A 17409-nucleotide genomic window follows, 5' to 3' on the forward strand; every position below is an offset into this window, starting at 1 on the left:
AGAGTGTATATAATATAAACATTAGAGAAATAATAAAACGTAGAATATGAAGGTGGTAGATTTAAGTAATTTTTTCTTTTTTGTGCTTTTTTATATCTTAAGCAGGTATTACTTTATAACTAGGGGGAGAATTAATAAACCAAAACGTATAATCTATTCATATAATTCTTCTCTTTGAAAGCCGTTATGAGCGTCCCATATTCTACAGGGGTATTTCCCAAAAAATAGTCCATGGATATGCCTGTTTTAGAATCCCCTGGGATACTCATTAAAAATACAGATTCCTGAGGTCCATCCCAGACATATGCAGTTAAAACCTCTGGGGTTGTCTAGGAATGTGTACTTCTGGCAAGTGCCACCAGTGATTTCTAGATATTCTAAAGTTTTGAAACTGGTCTACAGTATAGAATAAAACTCTGGATGACTTTTCCATGATCTGATACCTCATTGCCTTCCCAGCCTCATCTTATTCTTCCCCAGGCACTTTGCTCTTTAGTCTGAACTGCTTGCTCTTCCTCAGATGCATATGTCATGTCTCTGCATTTACTTTTAGTGTAAGGAAAGCAGGGGACTCTGGCTTTCCTGGGTATGGAGTGCTGGGGATAGTGTTGCCCCTCTTTAAATGTTTGATGAATGAATGTATACCATACCTCAGGATGAAATGACGATGTCCATTCAGTGAATTCTTCCTATTTTAAAATGTCCTGAGACATCACCTCTGTTGTGAAGTGCTTTTGACTTTGCTCAGAGTTAATTAATCCTTTGTGCCACCATTATACTTTGTACAATGGCCACCATTGTACTTTGTACCTCTGTTAGAGCTGTTATCACACTGACATGCAAGTTGTTACTGACTTGTCTGACTTCCCTATTAGAGTGTAAGTTTCATGAGGGCAGATTAGTATGCTGCCAGTCTTTGTGTCCTCAGTGCTTGGTGCCTAGATATGCAATAAAAAGTAGTAGAAAAAAACTCATGATGGAAGGACAAATATTATATGATTCCACTTACATGAGGTATGTAGAATAGTCATATTCATAGAGAAAGAAAGTGAATGGTTATCAGGGGCTGGGGAAGGGATAAATGGGGATTTATTGTTAAATGGGTGCAGAGTTTCAGTTTGGGATGATGAAATGTTCTAGAGATGGATGGTGATAATGGCTACACAGTAGTGTGAATGTGCTTATTAATATCATTGACTTGTATGCTCAAAAAGTTAAAATGGTTTTATGTATATTGTAACACACACACAAACCACCTCATGAAGGTAAAGACCTTGGCTGTTCACTCAGCTGTGTTCTTTACAGTTCCTACATTGTTTTGTTTCATTGTTTAATTGTGTTTTCTTTTGATTTTAAAGATGTTTGAAATTAAGTCAAATGTATTGAGAAAGCCCATAGGAAATTCTATAACAAGTCAACAGAATTTATAAAGAGGAAAACCTAGCGTATTGCTTTTTAAAAATCACATATTTAAAGAAAATATATTACAAATAGTAATTAAAATTGAAGTGGCTGTCACCTACAAACCAGATAGTGGTGAAACAGAAGCAATATGGCATCATGGAACTTCAAATTTGATATGGTCAGAGGATCTTTTTTTAACTTTGCTTAGAATTGTCTCCTTACTCAAGTCCAGGGTAATTGGCACACAATACATTGAGTACCTTGGCAGTATCCTGAGTGGTTTTTGTAGATGAGCTCCTTTGAGCTGCTTGCGTCTCCACGAAGTAATGATGATTCTGTGTTTCCATAACAAAATCATATATGCTATTTAATACTATTCACTTGGAGCTATTGCAAACCTAGTCTGTGTGGTATGTGTGTGTGGGCGCACGGTATACATTCCTTCTAGTACAGTGGTTCTTTCTGATTCAGTTTGCAAAATAACTTTTTTTTAAGGCGGGGGGGACAGAGGATCTTAAGCAGGTTCCACACCCACCACAGAGCCCAATGCGGGATTCGATCTCACAGCCCTGAGATCAGGACCTGAGCTGAAACCAAGAGTCAGTCGCTTAACTGAATGTGCCACCCAAGCGCCCTAAAGATTTTTTTATTTTTAAGTGATACCTACATCCAATGTGGGGTTTGACCTCACAATCCTGAGATCAAGAGTCACATGCTCTACCGACTGAGCAAGCCAGGCACTCCACAAAATAATTTCTTTGGGAGAAATTTAAAAGGTAGATTTAGGGACTTTGCACATAGAGTTTCTGGCAGAGAAAGTCTGGAATGCTTCTGACTTAGGTAGTCCTTAGAACATAATGAAAGAAATACTATTACGATGAAACCTATTTTGGACTGGTCAAGGTCTCTTTCAGAAGCAAAATTATTCTTTTGGGGTGCCTGGGTGGCTCAGTGGGTTAAGCGTCTGCCTTCAGCTCAGGTCATGATCCCAGGGTCCTGGGATCGAGTCCCACATCAGGCTCCCTGCTCAGCAGGGAGTCTGCTTCTCCCTCTACCCTTCCCCCGTGCTCGTGATCTCCCTCTCTCTCACTCTAATAAATAAATCTTTAAAAAACAAATTATTCTCATTTTTGGAATCTAATAAAAATGGCATATTTCTTCTTATGACTGTCTCATTTCTATCAGCTCCCTGTTCTTTCTTGTCAATGATTTCCTCATCTCTTCTTTCCTACCTACTACCATTTTCTGTCAGGCATTGAGAAATCCTAGTGAGTAACAGGCAGGATGAAGATTTGTTCATTCTTCTCTTCTTTTTCCTTAATCAGTTTTATTGAGGGATAACATACAACAAAATTGACCAATTTTAAGTATACAAATAGATGAATTTTGGCAGGTGTATCAATCCTGTAACCACCATAACCACAATCATGATAATATAGAACACTTCTATTACCCTAAAAAGTTGCCTTGTGTTCCTTTCAGTCAAACCTCCCTCCCCACCTCCAGCAACCACTGATCTGCTTTGTCACTATAATTACTATATAATTACAATATACAGTATAATAACTATAGTTTTACCTTTTCCAGAATTTCATGTAAATGGAATCATACAATATGTAGTCATTTGTGCCTTCATATTCTTGCGTGTATGAGTAGTGTGTTCCTTTATATTGCTAAGTTATATTACATCATATGGATATACCATTCACTAGGATCTGGACTTTCGGATTGTTTCTGTTTTGGACTGTTATGAATAAAGCTGCTGTGAGCAGTCATGTACAAGTCTTTGTGTGAATATATATTTTCATTTCTCTTACTCTAGATACTTAGGGATAGGATTGCCGGGTCATATATTTAGTTTACTTCAGAAGAAACCACCAAACTCCTTTCCAAAAGAGCTATACCATTTTCCATTACCTCCAACAGTGTATGGAAGGTCCAGTTTTTCCATATTCTCAACTTTTGGTTCCAGTTTAGTCTTTTTTAAATTGTATCCTCTCTAGTGGGAATGTAATGATACCTCATTGTTTTTTAATTTTTATTTTTGAGAACTAAGGTTACTGAACATCTTTTCATGTGCTTATGTGCCATTCACATACCTACTCTGGTGAAGTATCTATTTAATAATCTTTTGCCTACAAAAAAAGATTAAGTTGTTTTCCTTCTGTCCAGCACCAGCACCCCCTTGGCCTCCGCACCTGCCCCAGATTCCATTCCTTGGCCCTGTTCTCTTTTTCTCTGTGTTCTTATGCTTAGAACTTTCCAAACTCTCAGCTCAGGCCCAGGCGCATTTCCTTATTGTTCATGTAGAACTATGAATCTCTATTATCGTATATGGGAATTCTTTGTGGTTCCATCCTTTCTACAGTGCTCCTTATAACCCATGTGGGATAAATTTAATGGTTTCTCTGGCTCTTTCTCTTGTGAGCTGACTAGAATAGTTTATAGTTAATACCTTATTCTCCTCTTGAGCACTCTTAAGATTTATGGTATGAATACTCTCCTGTCCCCCTTTTTAAACTTAGTCGTTCTACCCAGGAGACGCTATCTTAGCTTTCTTGGGTGTATTAGCTTCTACATAACACAGATTGGTTGGTTTTCTTTCCCAGCCAAAACAACATAAGCAACAGATTGAGCAGAGGCAAATATGAGAATCCAGCTTTCTCTTAGTAAGCCAGACAGTAGAGAGATTGACAGAAATGTAAAACAGTTTCTATCTTTGTACCATTTTTTTTCTTTTGAAAAACGAAATGCATGTAATAGGTTTAATATTTTTAATGAATGAAAATGTTAGTACTTTATATATTTCTCAGTTTTAATTTCTAATATGGTAAATTTTCATAGACATTACCCAGATAAGCAAAATTCTTTGTGGTCCTCCATAACTTTTAAGAGTGAAAAGTAGTTCTGAGACCAAAAGTTTTGAGAACTGCAATAGCCAATGTTTATTAAGCACTTAGTACCTGCCAAAGTACTTTACATGTTTTAACTCATTTAACTCTCAAAACAGCCCTGTTACATAGGTACTGTTATCTCCAGTTTACTAATGAGGAAACTAAGGCAGAGAGATTCAGTAACCTCTCCAAGTTCACATAGTAAATAGAGAAGCTGGGATTCAGACTTAGTCTGGTCCTTTTCAGAATTTCATCCTCTTAACATTCTCCTTTCCAGTATACAGTTAATCATGGATTCCTATGATTTCTTCCTTTAAAATATTCTCAGTTCTCGCTTTTCTTACCATCGCACCCTAATCCCGGTCCTTCTTTCTTAGAGGTAACAGCTTCTAGCTACGTTACTTGTCAGCCATTGTCAGATTTATAGCCAAATATACAGCTGCTCTCATTTCTTTCCTCCTCTCCATAATCTGTTACAGCTTGCTCTTATGCACTACTTTAAGCCCATACTGTCTTTTCCTTTTTTTTTTTTTTTGTAATTTTATGTAGCACTTATTCTCCACCTTGAGGACTCAAATTACACATGTATGAGTCTGCTTAAAGTTGTTGCGTGGGTTACTAATGTTTTGATCATTTTTTTTCAGGTTTATTTTGTGCCTCATTTTGGGTCATTTCTATTGCTGCTCTCAAATTCTTAATCTTTAATTCTGGCATTTCTAATGTTCGATTCCATCTATTGTATTTTTCATCTCAAACATTTATTTTTCATCTCTGGTAAGATGAAAATTTTGATTCAACTTCTTTTTATATTGTCCACATCTCTGTTTAACATGTCCAAGCATTCCTCCATTCTCTTCAACATACAGGTTATAAGAATTATCTTGAGGGCGCCTGGGTGGCTCAGTTGGTTAAGCGACTGCCTTCGGCTCAGGTCATGATCCTGGAGTCCCGGGATCGAGTCCCACATCGGGCTCCCTGCTCAGCAGGGAGTCTGCTTCTCCCTCTGACCCTCTTCCTTCTCGTGCTCTCTCTCATTCTCTCTCAAATAAATAAATAAAATCTTTAAAAAAAAAAAGAATTATCTTGATATCTTTGCTGATTCCAGTATTTATCAGTTCTTGGCTTGTTTCTGTTGCTGCTTTTTCTCCTCAGTATGGGCCATATTTTTCTATTTCTTTTCATGTCTGATAATTTTTTATCAGATGCCAGACATTACGAATTTAACCTTGAGTTTGGGATATTTTGTATTTCTAGAAATATTCTTGAGTTTTATTCTGGGATACTTATTTGGAAATCGTTTGACACTTTGAATGCTATATTTATGCTTGTTCAGGTGGAACCAGAGCAAACTTTATCCAGAGTTCATCTTGCTCCATTACTGAGGCAATAACCTTAGGATTATTCTGCCTGATGTCCTGTGAAGTAGGAGATTTTTTTTTTCCTTTCTGGATGAAACAGATTATTCATTCCACTGTCTGACCCCTGAAATTGTTCCCTCTGCTCCTTTTAGTTCTTCTCCTGCTTTGGGTAGATTCCTCATAAGCATGTGCTGATATTACTCAGTAAGGTCTTCGGGGGGCCTTCTGCAGCTCTCCTTTCTCTCTGCAACTGTCTCCTCTGTGGTATGCTACCAGGCATATTACAGCAAGCTTGGACTCATATTTCCTCAACTCAAGGAGATTGCTGAGCTCCAGCTGACTTCTTTCTCCCTCTGCTCCCTGGAAGCTCTCTGTAAGCAGGGAGCTGTTTTAAGAGGGCTCACTTTGTTTCCCTTCTGGAAGGATTACTCTCTTATACCAGCCATTGTCTTATGTCTGTTTCATGTGGGCTTTTTTTTTTTTTTTTTTTTGGTTGTTGTTGTTTTTCAGGCAGGAGGGTAAATCTGTTCCCTATTACTCCATGTAGACTGGAATCCCTGTCTATTCATTTTTTAAAAATTCAGCTCAAATATTAACTCCTCTCCAAAATGTTTCATAATCCATTTTCTAGGCAGGAATCATTTAACTGCAAAGAACAGAAGCCCTTTCAAAGAAGTTCTAATAAAAAGGAGATTTCTTATTATAATACAGAGAAATTGCTCAGATTTTCACTGCATGGTACAGACAGGTCTGTCTTCTCTTCCATTCTCTTCTCCACACACCAGTCTTCTCTGCAGGGTTCTTTCCACCTGCCTTTGACTCTCACTTGCCATGGTATTAACTCTGGCTTTAACTCAACGTGACCTTTCAGCTCCAGTCCTTATACTGTGTAATCAGATTATCTATTTATGTAAATGGCCTCAAGGAGCCAGAAAATTAGTATTAATCTTGGGTAAACAGAGTTCAGTAGTGACATGACCATGATTAATATTACAATTACAGTTTTTTAAATGAAAAAAAATTTAAAAATAAGTATTTTGTGTGAGAAATACCAACTTATAAATGTAACTAGGAAGTTAGTCTCAAATAACATTCAGTAAACACTGTGTTTGTAACAAGATAGCTCAGACATTTTGCTTTTGTTTTTAGATTAAATAATATTCATCTACAAACATTTTCAGAGCATATATTATGTACCAGACATTGTCCAAGATGAGTGATACAAAGGAGCTTGTATTATAAAACCCAGAGAACCAAATCCAGCCCCACCACCTGTTTTTCTAAGTAAAGTTTTATTGGATCACAGCCCCTTCCATTCATTTCTGTATTATCAACAAGAGAGTCTATGGCCCACAAAACCTAAAAAATTTACTGTTTGTCCTGTTAGGGAAAAAGTTGGCCAACGTGTGATATTAGGTGATTGTAAAAATTTTTTAATATCAAATGTTTGATTTCTTTTTGCAGTGTCAAGACCTTCTTTATCAGGTCTTAGACTTTGACCAGAATGAGTATTTAGAAGTTAAATTATTTTCCCAAAGTCCTGACATTAGACATTGGAAGTTCTTGGTTTCTTTCTCCCTCCCCCCCCCCCCCCCCCCTTTTTTAAGAAGTTCTTGGTTTCATTCATGAAGACCATAGGATTGTTTTGTCTCAATTTCTGGTTGGATTTGAAATCTCTCACATGAGGGCATCTGGATTTACTGGTAATTCAGAACACGTGCGGTATGGTATTTGGCAAGAGGTTAAAGGCCAAGTTGCAACCACCCACATAACAATCTTTTGTCAAACCATCAAGTGTTTTCTGTAATTTTAGCAATAAAAACATTTTTTTTCTCTCTTGTACTATATTAACACAAAAACTAATATGCTTTGAGATGGTTGGTATAGTTGAAAATTAACTTGTTTTCAAATATAAAAATTAACACAGAAACTCAGGGAATACTATCTAAGTGTATATGTGCTTGTGAAGTTGGTAATCAGTATATAGTTCCTTTGTGTTTATGATTGTCATTAGTTAAGATAAAGAAGTCTTATAAAGATTTGCATGAAGTTATTCATTCTTCAGGTCTCTGCTACTATAAAAATAGATCTGTTATTCATTTTTAATATGTGCCTCTTTAAAATGTCATAGCCACTAATCTCAGTATCAAATGCTGGATTCTCCTCCTGCTCCACAGTAGGAGATTCCCACTGAAGAGAATTTTAAGAAAGAAAAAGTAAAGAGTCCCTTTGATTTGGGGAATTTTTATAACTAGGTTAACTATTCATCCCAGTTTGCTTGGGATGTTCTGAATTTATACTAGCATAATTATTAATAGTGCCCCCCTTTATTCTGAAAAATCCCAGTTTAGATGACAGATTAAATGGTCACCCTATTTATAATCATGTTGACCATTGAGCAGCTGGATCTGCTTTAAAATTTAGCATTTAACCAGCTTCTGCATTTATTCTGATTCTAAATTTCACAGGAGAGCTGATGATTGATGACTGTAAGACAGCACAGTTGTTAAAGTGAAATTTAACTTGTATGCAGGCTTATCTGATAGTAGGAACCTAGATTATGTGTGTCTTCAAGGCTCAAAATAATTTGAATCCCTACTGCTAAAAATGAACTTACTGTGTAGTGTTTAGAGATTCCTCAGTCTCTTTTCCAGTCTGCTTCTCTATGCTTTTCTTTTCTCATTTTTCTCTCTCTTTACCATGAACGCTGTTTTTCCACCCCACTCATACACACTTGGATTTTCCTGAATATATTCTACACCACTTTTTCTAACTCCCATACCTTTCTTATATTATTCCATTTTATTTCTTGCTTTATCTTTTTCCTATCTATGTCTATTAAATTCCTGACTATCCTTTAAAGTCCAGTGGAAATATCACTTCTATGAAACCTTTTTTGCCACATCCCCATTCTAATTCTCTTTTCTCTAGGTTCCCTAAGCATTTTTTTTTCTATCTCTGTTATGTCTTATATGTAACTTGGTGCCCCAACCCTATCCCCAGCTAGAGATGGGGCAAGAGACTGTATTTAATTCATTTTAAAATCACATTACCAGGTTGCTCAGGTGGCTCAGTCAGTTAAGCGATTAAGTCTCTGCCTTCAGCTTGGGTCATGATCCCGGGGTCCTGGGGTCAAGCCCCTGAGTTGGGCTCCCTACTCATCAGGGAGTCTGCTTCTCCCTCTCCTTCTGTCCCTCCCCACCACTCATGCTCGCTCTCTCTCAAGAAAATAAAATCTTTTTAAAAAATAAAATCACATTACCTATACAAAACCATTTATATACTAGGTGTTCAGTAAAAATGTATGGTTGGTTGTTGGCTTATTCTCCTTATTTCTTTAGAACAACTAGGCCAGAAAATATTTTTAAAAGATACTTTCTTTGTAAGCTTTGTAAGGGTAACTTTAATAATCCAATTTCTAAGCTTATTTACTATCTTTGTCTTTATTTTACCTGCATTCTTGTTAATACTTTTTTTTCTTCAGATAGAAGTATATTCTCATTGACACTTTAACTGGGACCAAAAGTTTCTATTTTACCTTCCCTTTCTAAGGATTTTGCCATCTTCCAAGAGCTCCTTAGGTTCTTTTCCCATTGCCATCTTATCTTCAGTTAATTCTTGAAGATGATGAGATGATCAGTTGCCTCACCACCTACCTTAGTTCTCTGGATTAATCATTGCCTTCCACGAATCTCCTTTATTTTGGCCACTATATTTTTAAGGAAGAAGTAGAATGAAAAGTATTGAGTTCAGGAAAGTATACTGTAAACATTAACCTACTTTGTACAGTTTTTCTAATGGCACAAAAGAAAAATGAGCAGGTGACATTACAGCCCTGGCATTTCTTTTTCTTTCAAATAAGTCTGATTTCATTAGACTCGTGGTCGAGCTCTTTGGGCATGTTATCTTGCCCAAATTTTTATTTTGTTTGGATGAAAACAGAAGTTCACAGGAATTTTCAGAACCTAAAACCAAAAGGTGAAGCCAAATGCTAAACAGCTGTCTTTGCCATAGCTGTTAATAATCAAACCATCATTTGTCCTTGATATAGTGACTGGGAATTGGGAAGTTTTGTTATAGAATTGTATTCAGTGCTCTGATCGCATCTTAAACCTTTTGTTTTCTTCACTCCAAATAATTAGCATTTTATTTCACATAAATTATGAGCTAAGGATTGTGACTTGTAAATGAAATAGGACAAGTCAGTTGGTCTCATCTACCTTATTTGTGTTATAGACTAAGTTCTTGGGTCATCGTATATGTGGTAGATTGATTAAGTCTAAAGTTAGTCTGTTATCACATTAGGAAAGTTAGGATAATCACCCCTAACTTGTAGAAGCATTTCAAATTAATATAGCATCTACAGGTGCTTTGTACTTCAAGGTACGCTTTATATTTCACCATGTTCTTGTGAGATGGATGTTGTTTTGGAATACATGAGAAGTCTAGAAACCTGTTAGAGGGGAGCCTTACAGTGGGGCTTACCTCAAATATAATAGATCCATAGATTCGTTCATACTTTTGAGGAAGAGATCTCAAATTCTCTGTTACTTCCTCTGTTACTTCCATCTTCAGGAAGTTCATCTAGATTGGGCCAAAACACAGGGTATGTATGTTTGGGGCAGTAGGGGAGGTGGTGGGACAACCCAGCCTAATGGCAATCTCACTCTTGGTGTTCTACTTTTGGCCCTTCCGTCTATGGCAATGACTCAAGGTCACCTTGAAGGGTGCTGCCATAAACTTTCATCATGAGGGGTAAGTAGTAGCATTTCATAGTACAGAAAAATTATCATCCTTAGATCAGAATTACTAAGTTAATTGTGGTTTGAGAAGGAGCTTAAAGATTATGGGTTGAAGGAAAACTGTCTTTTATGTTATGTTTTAAAGAGAGAGAGAGATCGATATATTTTCTAAATAGGGAATTAGAATTGGATGATTTGACAGACTTGAGGAGAGACTCAAAAGGCTAAAAATTGCCTAGAAATGCTAGAATTAGGAGAGTACTCCTCTTGGTAGTTTTATAAGTTTAATAAACTGAAGAAATTAGTGAATGTATAAATTACTTTCATTGAAGGTTGATTATAAGGTGAGTGTGTTAAGAGATATTTAAGAAATGCTAGGTAAACTTGAAATCAGCATTGGCAGAAGTAAGGATTAGGAAGGAGTGTGGATTTATGGATTAAGGAAGAAATGGCAATGTTGTTAACTGTACAGATATTCTTAAAGATTTAAAAATATTTGCATTTGATTCAATAACCTTTTAATTTTGGATATTTTTCATTTCCTACTAAGAACTCATTGGAAAGCATCACAGTGGTGATTTTGAAAAATATTATTACATCTATGATGTGATTATATGTAGGTAGTTCCTTATACATCACTAAATTTATATGATAAAAATATATCGCTGGAGTTTTTGTTATTTTTATTTTTTATTTTTTAAAGATTTGTTTTAGTGAGAGAGTGCTTACGAATGAGTGGAAGGGGCAGAGGAAAAGGGTGAGGGAGAGAATCTCAAGCAGACTCCCTGCTGAGCGTGGAACCCAGCTCGCGCTCGATCTCATGACCCTGAGATCATGACCTGAGCTGAAATCGAAGAGTCAGATGCTTAACCACCTGAGCCATCCAGGCACCCCGGTTGTTATTTTTAAAATTTGTTTGAGTGGTGCTTTGGTAAAATGAAAAGAACACCAAAATAAGAATCAAGAGTTTATAATACTTCTGGTTCTTAAGTCCTTGGAATTCTTCTCATCCAGTTAACTCTATAACTTTAGGTACTCTGAATCTCTTATCTCATATGTAAAATGGGTAAACAAACTGACATATCTATACAAGGAGTTACTATGGAACAACAAAAAGGAATGAACTACTGATACATGTGACATCCTGGATGAACATTAAAATCACAGTGCTGGGCAAAAGAATTCAGGCACAAAAGAATATACCATTTTTATGAAGTGCTAGACAAAAACTATTGTGAAAAATCAGAACAGTGATTGCCTCAGAGGAGGTGGGGATTGACAAAGCAGCAAAAGGGAATTTTGGAGGTGATGAAAATGGGAAATGTTCCATAACTTAATAAAGATACATTTGTCAAAATAAAGTGTAGTTAGTATTTGTGCATTTTATTATCTGGAAATTTTACCACTCCTCCTCTCTGTGCCCACCCCACTCCCCCAACCCTCCCCCCCGCCCCCGGAAAAGAACAGTAAACAAATTCTGCATGTCATCCTTGTGCAAGGGCCATGCTAATCTTCTCTGTATCATTCCAGTTTTAGTATATGTGCTGCCAAAGCAAGCACTAAACAAGTATTGAATTTTAGTATATGTGCTTTTCTCAATGGTAGTGGGTAGGAGTTCTGAAAATACTTTTTATGTTTTTTAGGATTGTGCAAACGAGTAAATACATTAAGGAAAATGGGAGCCAGGTTTCTCACTGTTGGACATAGGGACAATTAGAATGTCTCTAGGGTGTTAGGTTGGAATTGGAGGTATAAGTGTAGTTTTTATTACATACAGAGAAGGATGGATGGATAGAGAAATAAATATAGGGTGTGTGTATGTGTATAAATATGTAAATTTCCTAATACGTGCTTAGAGGTTCTAGAAGTAATGATACCCCTGTAGCAATGAGCATAATTTGCATCCAGATCTTGATTTCTAAACAATATTCTCCACTAAAAGTAACCAAGACTCCCTTGGGAAAAGTGCAAGATGAACCTGGAACATCTTCTTGTTCCAGAAAATAAAAAAGTATTCAAGGAATGATGGGAATACATCAAAAAGACATTGAATTCTGGTTTCCACTCAGACATGAAAGAAATTAGAAGTTGTCACTCTTGAGGTCCTTATAGTAGGAACAAAGTTGAACAAACTAAAAAGCAACAGTTCTTCTTAGATCCATCAGAGAACTGAGATCACAGAGTAAACCGGTGCCCCCAAAACTGGAGAGACAGGCAAATACAAAGAATCACAGCTTGCTGGGAGCATAAACTAATGAAGCCAGGAACTGGTAGGAGAACTTAACTGTAATTGACCTGCTAGAAGCTGAGTGTGGACTAGCTTGATAGTTAAAAACTCTTGGGGGTCTAGTTTTAAGAGGGCTCCCACGCTCTTGTGAGTTTGTCTTCCACAGACTCCACCAGGTTCTCACAGTTAAGATTGGGAGGCAGGGGGATTTCCTCATGCTTCCAGCAGGAGGGGAATAGTAACCATCTTGAAATAATACTCATAGCATTCTCTTCTCTCCCTGCCTAAAAGGGAAACTACCAGAGCCTAACCAGCTTGGGGAAACCAACTTCCTCTCTAGCCTTGCTGTCTCATTTATTGGCAGGGGTGGGGACGGCGGAGCCAAGAGGCACTTTCAAAATCCATAGCCAGGGATACAGACCCACTGAAAGACCCAGACCTCATCGATGGATTATGGAATACTTCCCCTCACATTTTACCACTGCATCAACAGAGCTTCTATGGAATAATAGAGGATTACAGATGAAAGAACTGTGAGGTTTGCACTTTGTTAAAGGAGTTTCTGGGGAAACCCAAAGACGACAAGGAAATTAGAGGAAATTTTAGCCTTTGATACCCATAGCTACAGTAAATACAGCCTAACTTCTAGTCAGATATGGCAGAGATTTTGGAATTGTCAGACTGGGAATTTAAAGTAACTATGGTCAGTATGCTAAGGGCTCTAATGGAAAAAGTGGACAACATGTAAGAACAGATGGGTAATGTAAGCAGAGATTGAAATTCTAAGAATCAAAACAAAATAATAGAAATCAAAAGCACTGTAACAAATAAAGAATGCCTTTTTAGGCTCATCAGGAAAAGAGAGGAAGAAGCAAAGGAAATATTTGAAGTAATAATGGCTAAGGATTTTCCAAAATTAATGACAGACTCCAAACCACCAATCCAGGAAGCTCAGAGGACATCAGATATGACAAATACCAAATCTACACCTGGACCTATCATAGTCAAACTGCAGGAAACCAAAGACAAAGAGAAAATCTTGAAAGGAGCTAGAGGGGAAAAAAACACCTTATAAAGGAAGAAGGCTAGGAGTTATGTTGGTCTTCCCTTCACAAACCATACAAGCAAGAAGAGAGTAGAGTGAAATGTTTAGTGTTGAAAGAAAAACTGACCAACCTAGAATTCTGTATACATTGAAATTATCTTTAAAAAGTGAAGGAAAAATGAGAACCTTCTCAGACAAATAAAAACTGAAGGAACCTGTTGCCAATAACTGTTACTTACTTTGCAAGAAAGGTTAAAAATAAGTTCTTCAGAGAAAAGGAAAGTTAGTGAAGGAATAAATGAAGGTAAAATAAAACCTCTTATTTTCTATCTTTAATGGATATAATAGATAATTTCAAAATAATGTATTCAGTGATTATGGATAAATGAAATTTGATAGCAATGTTACAACGGGTAGGAGAGAGGAATTTGGAATTCACTACCCATGAAGTGCAGTATAATGTTATTTGACAGTGGATGTAGATTAAATGTGTACAGCAAACTCTAAAGCAACCATTAAAAAAATTCAGTTTTTTCTTTCAATACTTTAAAGATGGTGCTCCACTGACTTCTGGTTTGCATTGTTTTTGATAGGTTTGGCAGTATGTTTTTGTCCATTGTTTTGGAATTCTAATTTTCATGATTTATAACTGCTTTATTCAGGCCCCCATATAACCAACTTTATGCTTAGTAGAACTAAATGGCCATACTAGTCTGATACTATTGAGTAACTGAATATAGTCATAAGAAAACTTCCATTTAATTCATATACAAAAGTACAACATTTTTGAAGGGGCTGGTTTGAGGGTGGGAGGTGGCTATGCTGCTTCTGCATTTGACAGAGCACATATTAAGTGCATGTGGTAGGTCAGTTTTACTGTTATTAAGTTTATTGTCGGAAAGTTTTATTGTCTGAAAAATTTCTTACATTGACAGTTCTTAATCGTTACGTTTTTGGTAATGATCACTTTAAGTAGAACATCTCTCTGTGATTCGACAACATATCTTAATGTGATTGAATGTTTAAAATAGTATACTTAGTGCATGATTAAGTGGAAATAGAGATATATAAGTGGTTTTAGGGGCTAATGTTTATATTTCTCTCAATTTAGTCATAATTCTATAATGCAAATCAATAATTCATTTTAATGAATGCATTGTCTCTAATGGTATGTTCAAAATTAGGTCTTCTCTTGGGGCACCTGGGTGGCTCAGTTGTTAAGTGTCTGCCTTCGGTTCAGGTCATGATCCCAGGGTCCTGGGATTAAGCCCCACATCGGGCTCCCTGTTCGGCGGGAAGCCTTCTTCTCCCTCTCCCATTCCCCCTGCTTGTGTTCCTGCTCTATCTCTCTCTGTCAAATAAATAAATAAAGTCTTAAAAAAAAAAATTAGGTCTTCTCGTTAGAGACCTCCAAAATAAAACAATGAGTATGGCTAGACTAAAAAATTATGTAAGAGGTTTATTCAGGTACAGTTTACAATTTGCCTATTTATCCATGTTGTAGCATCTATCAGTACTTCATTCCTTTTAATGGCTGAATAAGTATCCCATTGTATGGATATTCCACATTATATTTATTCATCAGTTGATGGGCAGTTTAGTTATTACCACCTTTCAGCTTTTATGAAAATGCTACTATAAGCTTCATGTACAAGTTTTTGTGTGGGTTTATATTTTCATTTATCTTGGGCATATAACTAGGAATAGAATTGCTGATCATATGATAACTTTTATTACTGAGTTGTAAGAGTTATTCTAGATACAAGTCCCTTATCAAACATGATTTCTAAATAGTTTCTTTTATTCTGTGTTATCTTTTTACTTTCTTGTAGATTGGTAAAATTTTAAGGTCTTTCAGTGTTCAACTGTCATAAAGAATGGTGGAACAGTTTACTAGATTTGCATTAATTTAATTACCTGTATCATTTTATTTTATGTGTCTTTGAGAGAAAATTCAGGCATTTATATACAAATTTGACTGGAACTTTATCTTGATTAGCTATTAATACTGTTTTATATCACCGGAGGTGAATTTTCAGATAGTAATCAGATTGTTAATTTTACTTTAAGACCCTGAATTACTTACCTTTGAATTGAAATACCACATAGATTAACATGTGTGACCATTCTGGTTGTAAAACATCTGAAACTTAATATTTGGTTTTTTGTTTTTTTAAGTAGACTCCACACCCAAGGTGGGGCTTGAACTCATGAACCTGAGACTGAGCCAGCCAGGTGCCCCAAAACAGTATTTGTTTTACAAGCCAGGATTTTATTTTTAGCAAAGGTTAATAAATATTATTTTTATGACATTTAGTCTGAAAGGTATACATTTTCTTGGAGATTCTGTCTTGAAAACACTATTAGCAGTTTAATTTTTTAAGGCTAGCCTTTTTAGAAAAATGTGTTGGTATACCATATGGTGTGAGCCTTTAAATAGTACCCAAACTGAGGTTCCCAATCGCTGTGAAAGTCAAAGTAATGACTGGTTTCCTTTCTATGGTAATAATTGCAAACTAAATTACACATGAATTTTGGACATGTCATTTCATCACATTCTTGACATATTAATCATAAGAATATTTGTATGTTATATTTTGCTGTTTGTTAGTTTATTGTTGTTTAATATGGAAAGTTGATCCTTAATTCAGTCCCTTCTAGTTCCCTTGCAAATAGGGGAAGATAGGAGGACATTATAAATATCTTTGTTAGCTTTTGAGAAGAAATTATAAGGAAAAAAAAAATAAAGGCAGTCAAATTTTCTATAAGACTCAGCTAAAGACCTCTTAAGGAGTTAACTCATATGAAAAAGACATCCTGTCCTGTTGGTTTTCCAACAATAAATTCTCAATTCTCTGACATCAACCATGGGTGTTCTGTAATTCAACTCAGTTATGACACTACCTGAAATTAGTGCAGGCCCCCACAGGATCTGATCCCTGATCAATTCCACAAGATCACCCCCACTTCAGATGCCAGCCACAAACGGATACCCAGGGTACCTGCACTTCTGCCTGGCCACTTACAAATTTGGGATTCTCTTAACCCTCCCTACCCTCAGGTTCAATAAATTGCTAGAACAACTTACAGAACTCAGAAAAACACTATATTTATACAGTTTATTTTAAAGAATACAAATGAGCAGCCAGATGAAAACATAATAGGGCAAGGTTCAGAAGGTTCCTGAACTCAGATGTCTCTGCGGAGTCTGGATGTACCACCAACCAGGAAGCTTTCCCAAACCTCATTGTTCCAGAGTTTCTGTTGAAATTTCATTACAAAGGCATGATTGATTAAATCATTGGCCATTGGTGACTGAACTAAATCTTAAGTCCTTTAACCCTCTCTGGAGGTGGGGTGGCGGGTGGAGAGTGGGGTTGAGAATTCCAAGCCTGTAATGATATGGTTGATTCCTCTGGCAACCAGCCCCCTATTCTGAAGCTATCTAAAGATCCCATCAAGAGTACCTCATTAGTGTAAATTCAGTTATGATAGAAAGGGCTTCATATGAGTGGCAAAAGATACTCCTATGAGTCAGGAAATACCAAGAGTTTAGGAGCTCTATGCCGGGAATGAGACATAAAGACCAAATACGTATATTATACCGCACATGCTTATCCAGCATGGATGAAACACCCACTGTATTCTAGGCTCTCTGCTAGGCATTGAGAATAGGAAGAATAAGAAGACATGAGGCATGAGTTCATGGAACTCACGCTATACGTATGGAGACAAACAG

The 17409-nt window shown here is 36.5% G+C and overlaps 1 protein-coding gene and 1 non-coding gene across 7 annotated transcripts in view; one reads left to right on the forward strand and one right to left on the reverse strand.

Moving 5' to 3' along the window:
* Nucleotides 1-17409, forward strand: part of REV3L (REV3 like, DNA directed polymerase zeta catalytic subunit) — a 177266-nt gene that overhangs the window by 22422 nt on the left and 137435 nt on the right. The gene's annotated exons all lie outside the window — the stretch shown is intronic.
* LOC113928118 lies at nt 11856-11958 on the reverse strand. Its single transcript, XR_003521801.1, has one exon. It is a non-coding gene; the product is annotated as a U6 spliceosomal RNA (small nuclear RNA).

This window comes from Zalophus californianus, chromosome 7 (assembly GCF_009762305.2).
Source record: "Zalophus californianus isolate mZalCal1 chromosome 7, mZalCal1.pri.v2, whole genome shotgun sequence".
NCBI lineage: Eukaryota > Metazoa > Chordata > Mammalia > Carnivora > Otariidae > Zalophus > Zalophus californianus.